Genomic DNA, 6,008 nt, shown 5'->3' on the forward strand with positions numbered 1-6,008 from the left:
TGATCCAAACCATAATAAAATTAAAATTAAAAAGTGCTAAAAGTTATTAACGAGAAAGAAAATAAAATTAACTTTATTTATTAAGATATCTTTAAAATTCGTTCTTGACGACGAATTAGGCTATAATTCTCTCCCCAAAATCTTAGTATCATCTGATCACAAAGCTTCATCTCTCAATGGAAGAAGAGGGACTCTTTCTGTATATCTTCTCTTCCTCTATGTATATCTCTCTATTACTATAGTTAAACTTTGAAATTTCAGAGGAGAGTTTGTTTTCAACAAGCCGCTTCGATTCAATTTGATGTATGAATAATTGTTTTTGGTGTCAGCATCTTACATCATGGGTCTTCTTCCTCAGACTCTCACTTGATTCTTCGGCCAATAGCTGATCAAAAAGACAAAACTACTGAATTAAACACTCCTACTTTGATTCACTTCTTAGATGATCGTGATAAAGCAATAAAAACATCCCTTCTAGAAATAAAAGAAAAACTAATTATTCATTAGATAACCGTTATAAAGGAAGAGTAAACAAATATATCATCATTAAACAAAAAAAACAAATTTATCTTAAAAAGTTTATAAAGCAACATCTAAAACATGGATTTTAATTTTAAAGAGTTTTTAAAATAACCTCTTCAAATGACCCGTTGAAAGCTTAAACGATCTATGTAGAAGATCGTTTACAGGGGAGCCAACAATCTCTTAAGCCATATTGTCGAAAAGCATCAATATCATCTGACCAGTTCCATCCATACTTTTCACATGAAGCTTACACCTTTTCAAAACAAAAGGTGATAATTATTAAATTTTGAAACCGCAAAATAGATGTCTATTGTGTAAAGTGAGTAAATCTGACCAAACAAACAAACAACAATCTCACCAGCAGCATTCTCCATTGTCCTAGAAAATAACATTTTCAAAATGTTTTAGATATTTTTTTTTAAAAGAAACCATGGATTTTTGTACCCTGTAAAAGAAAGTTGATGTGAGTATTATAAACATGTGAGATAATTATTATAAGCAGATGTATATTGCCTTCACATCACCGTCTTTCAGGTATGGAGGACCTTCACTTGCATACATCACACGTAGGGATGTTAATTTGGGTAAACCCACCCCATTTAAACCCATCTCATTTAATCCCACCCCATTTAAAAGTATAAACCCATTTAAGCTAATATATATTTGAAACCCATTTAACTATACCCACTTAAATATACATGGCCCTATTTAACCTATTGAACCCATTTAACTATATACTCTCTTTGAACACATGTTTTACTTGATATTGTCTATGTTTTTGATAAGCTAAGTAGCACGATACAAATCTGAAACATATGTTATGTTTTTGAAACAAATGGAAAATGAGAATATTCTATGACAAAAGCTTCAAATAACAAATATTCTATGACAAAAGCTTCAAACTTTCTTATCATCTTCCGCCGTTAACACCATGACTCATGGCACACTTGAACCTTCAGATCTTGAATCATGTACTCCAGAAGCGGTTCTAGCACCTTCATAGTCAATGATAAACAATACAACAACCAAATCAGTCAAAAGCATCATATTCTAAAATAGCATTCTCATTAGAATCAGACTAAAACATCAAAGCAATAGACTAAGAGATAAACTTCAAAACCCATATGTAGAAAACTGACGATTATCTCAATCAGTCTCAATTTTTTATAAATCCTCCTATCCTAATGTAAGAACTCATACCTAGATCTGTAATGTCGCGACAACCACGAAGCTTGACTCAAGTCAGATTCGAGCAACGAACCAAGGTCATAACCAAAGCTTCATCCTCAAGCTAAAAGACCTCCGATCACAGCGAAGAGCGAGCTTCGTCACGGAATCAAACCGATCGAACATACAAGGCAAGAAAGAGAGGATCTCAGGCTGAGATTCTCAGCTTTGGCATCGAATTGGGGAAAATTGTTTAACCCTAAGACAAAACGGCAACGTTTTGTTTTATGTAACGAAAAAAGAAAACTCAATGGGTACCCGTATGATTACGTAAAAGCCCATTTACTAACTGGGTTTAGTTGGTAAACCCATTTTATTCCATTTAAATTATTTTTGATATATGGGTTTATATGGGTAAAATTTTTTACACATACCCATATATTAAATGGGGGTTTTACACCCAAATTAACATCCCTAATCACACGTCTTGTACGGCTTCACATAGTTGAGGAATGTCACGGATTGAGCTACTACTAATTGCTATGGAAAGAAATTTTTATTATTATTATTATGAGGTAAGTTGATTGCTTGATGAGTTAAGATAGCTAATGATACTCTATATTTATAGAGAACTTAGATAATTAGGGTATTATGTTGATCGTTTATTGAAAAACTTGGAGAGAAAGCACAATATCTTAGATACAATAAACTATTTAAATATTTTATTATTATTATTTTAAAGTAGAATGAATGATACCATAGTTTTATGGAAGATTAGAATATATTTGAAGATTGCTTGATCGTTATGATTGAATGATTCTTTATGATTGAATATGATGCAATTCTGTTTAGGAAATAGCCGTAAAAGTCTGTAACATCCGCAAACCAAATAGTGATATTTGGGGATGGGTGTCGATCGACACCATGTGTGTGTTGATCGACACCAGCTTTTTTGGTTCGACCAGATTGTTTTAATTCGCAATTTTTGGATTGGTTTAGTTTAATTGGGTTGTCCAAACCGGGTATATAAGCGGAGAAGCAACAAAGTGAAGGGTATTAGAGTGTTTTGGTCGCCATTTGAGAGAAGAAAAAGAGAGAAAGGAGAGAACTTGTGAGTTGAGAGGTTTTTGGCTTGTTCTTGGTGATTTTTGATGAGATCTGTTGCTGGGGAAGGGAGTGTTGTTGCTGGGAACGAAGTAGAAGCTTCTTAAGGTGTTGTTTCCACCGTTGCTCAGTTAAATCTTCCTGCAAAAGAGGTGAGTGCATGACCATAGCTTATCTAAGCTTGAGAATTCTATGTTTTTGTGTTCTTTGAGTTGTTTGATTGATTCCTTGCTTGCTTGTGGTCGATTTGGGGTTTCTATGGCCTTATGTGGCATGTGGAAGAGTTTGGGACGCTTGGGAATCGTTTGGAGGAAGACGATGTTTGACATCAGTGTAGATCGACACCATTGGTGTGTCGGTCGACACCAGAGCAAGGACGGCTTGGGAATTCTATGGAGTGTCGATCGACACCATGTGGAGGTGTCAGTCGACACAACTAGGATTTTCGGGAGGTGTCGAACAGGTGTCGGTTGACACCAGAAAGGTGTCGGTCGACACCAGGTTGTCAGTGTCGATCGACACTGGTATGGTGTCGGTCGACACCAACCTTCGTTGGTTGATGATTGCTTGCTTCCTGGTTTGATTGTATTTGTTTGATGATTGTTTGACATGGGATTCTCAAATGCTTGTGTGTATAGCCAGTAGATGGGAGGAATACCTCACTGAGTGTTTATGACAATACTCATGCATTTCAATTTGTGTTTGTGGTGCAGGTAAAGACAAAATGTGATCGTGGAATCAAGGCGATGAGGAGGAGGATGTTCTAGAGGCTTGATTGATTGTGGTCTAGCTATTGTTAGGTTGCTAGAATTGAGTTGATGGATCATTGTAGGATGTTGGATTTTGATTATTGACCTTGTTGGTTTATTTGATTATTTATTGTTGGAATCTTTACTGTTTTAATGGAATTATTTGGTTATCCGCTATTGTTGATTGTTGCTAGGTTGTTAGTGAGTATGGGACCACTAGAGAATTATTAATATATATTAAAAAAACCGGAAGGGTTGTTTCATTTTGGTATCAGAGCCCTTACGGTTCTAGGTCTAGGGTTCACTGTAGCTTTTGCTGTTGGTGTTTAGGATTTCATGCTAGAGTTGATTATGTGAGTTATTCAATTGCGTGTGGCATGAGGTCTTAGAACATCCTCTTCGAGCCTGCTTTGTGATTCCACGGTGAGTGTTGGGCATAATTTTATTCATGTAAATTATAATAGATAAATTCTATTATAATTATGATATATTCTATGAATAATAGAGAATTATGCATTCTCTAGAATATTCAGTCAATACCGGCCGTAACGGTAAATTGTGAGTTAACATGGGCCATAACGGTAAGCAATGGGCCAATACAGGCCGTAACGGGATATGGCTACCAATATCGTTAAGAGAATATTCGAGTCTATCTCTTGAGGAGAATATTCAAAACGGCCTTATCTCATGTAGAGGCGGTTACTCAAGCCCAAATCCCATAAGGATTAGGGTAAAGAGACTTCTCTATAAAAAGGGAGCAAGATCAACACAATAGGACACGAAATCGAGAGCAGAACAAGAGACCTAAAACATAGCCACACGACTCAATTCCAATGCATTGCTAGGGTTACTCGTTGTGCCTTAAACTCTTGTATTTGACTCGATACTTTAATCAATAAAACGACTATTCAATATCTATTTCTTGTTTCCGTAGTCTCTAAACGAATCGATTACTTTTGCCCAAACAGTGAGTTGTGTTCTTGTGTTGTTAGAATTATTTGTTTGCTTAGCCTTCTGTTCTTGATGATACAGATGGTTAGAGGTGAGGATGCTGTTGGTCGCAGGCGTGGATATGGTCGTGGTCGTGGATGGGGTCAGGTTCCCGAGGCCAGTGAGAGTGTGACCCATAGCATGGCCAGTGAGGAGGTGGCAAAGTCACAGGTTCATCCTAGAGTGTCTGGAGACCAGGATGGTTTGGGTGTCGGCAGCTGATGTGCCCGGTGTTGGTCACGGTGTTGCCCTGGGAGTGAGGGTTCCAGGGGAGGGTGCTCCAGGTAGGGAGGATGTCCTGATGGGCTTGCTAGCTTAGGTATTGGCGCGGTTTCCAGCAGCAGTGCCGCAAGAGGTTGGTGGGCAGGTTCCAGCAGTGCCACCACGGGTTGGTGAGAAGGTTCCTGTAGTGCTGCCAAATGTTGGTGGACAGGTTCTAGTGGTGCCGCCAGTGGTTGGTGGGCAGGTTCCAGCGGTGCAGCCTGCGGCTGGTGTGCAAGCAGTTGTGCAGCCAGGGACCAGGGTAGTGGATGCACAATATGTTCAGATGATGGTACAACTACGACATGTGGTTACGGGTTCTTTCTCGGGAGGCACGGATCCAAGTGTGGCGGATGAATGGAGGGAGCAGATGAAGGATATTTTCCAGTCGCTTCGGTGTCCCGACCAGTATAGGGTGTAGTTGGCAGTGCACTATCTGACAGGAGTTGCACGTGTGTGGTGGAGGTCGGTGACAGCACGGAGGGTGCAGCGAGAGATAACTTGGATGGATTTTGTGAGGGAGATTAACTTCAATTATTTTTTACAGGAGGCGCGGTTATTGAGGTTGACCCAGGGGAACCGTACGGTGCGGGAGCTGGATGCGGAGTTCAGTTTGCTTGTGGTGTATGTGGAGCCAGAGTTGGCTCAGGTGCGGAGGTTCTTGTTGGCTTTCTGGGACGATCTGAGGACTCGGTGCAGGGCGAGGAGCTACGCTACGAGAGCGGAGCTGGTAGAGGTTGCAGCTGGGATAGAGGATGACTTGAGGTCACAGGTGGTGGTGGTCAGTTCTCCGGTGCAGCCGAAGCGGACTCAGCCACATTCTGTTCTTAGCAAGGGCGGCAAGCCTGTGCAGGGGCAGAAGCGGAAGTATGATGCTATGTAGAGATTGGGGTCCGGTGGTACGGGATGCTTTGGGTGTGGTAGCATGGACCACAAGGTGGCCAACTATCCGCAGAGGGGTGAGCAGCGGGCAGTGACGGAGTAGCGGGCAGATACCCTAGTGTGTTACCACTACATGGAGACGGGGCATATCAAGCCTCGTTGTCCCAAGTTGCAGCAGATGGCAGGAGCAGCGGTGCAGGTTGGATGGCAGCCAGGAGTGCAGCTGGGTGTGCAGCCGGTGGGAAGGATCAAGCCGACACCGCAGGTGTACTCGACTGCGGAGACCAGTGGCACCAGTGCAGGAGCGATTATAGGTATAACTTCTGAGAC

General features: G+C 40.8%; 1 long non-coding RNA gene across 1 annotated transcript; it reads right to left on the minus strand.

Annotated features, from left to right (window-relative positions):
• On the minus strand, positions 1–1,993 carry LOC104726737 (uncharacterized). The gene is made up of 4 exons (XR_758086.3): positions 1,726–1,993; positions 884–1,520; positions 635–778; positions 1–385 (listed from the first exon to the last, which is right to left on the minus strand). It is a non-coding gene; the product is annotated as an uncharacterized LOC104726737 (long non-coding RNA).
• Positions 1,994–6,008: the final 4,015 nt, after the last annotated feature.

The sequence above is a fragment of the Camelina sativa genome, chromosome 2, assembly GCF_030686135.1.
Source record: "Camelina sativa cultivar CO46 ecotype springtype chromosome 2, ASM3068613v1".
NCBI lineage: Eukaryota > Viridiplantae > Streptophyta > Magnoliopsida > Brassicales > Brassicaceae > Camelina > Camelina sativa.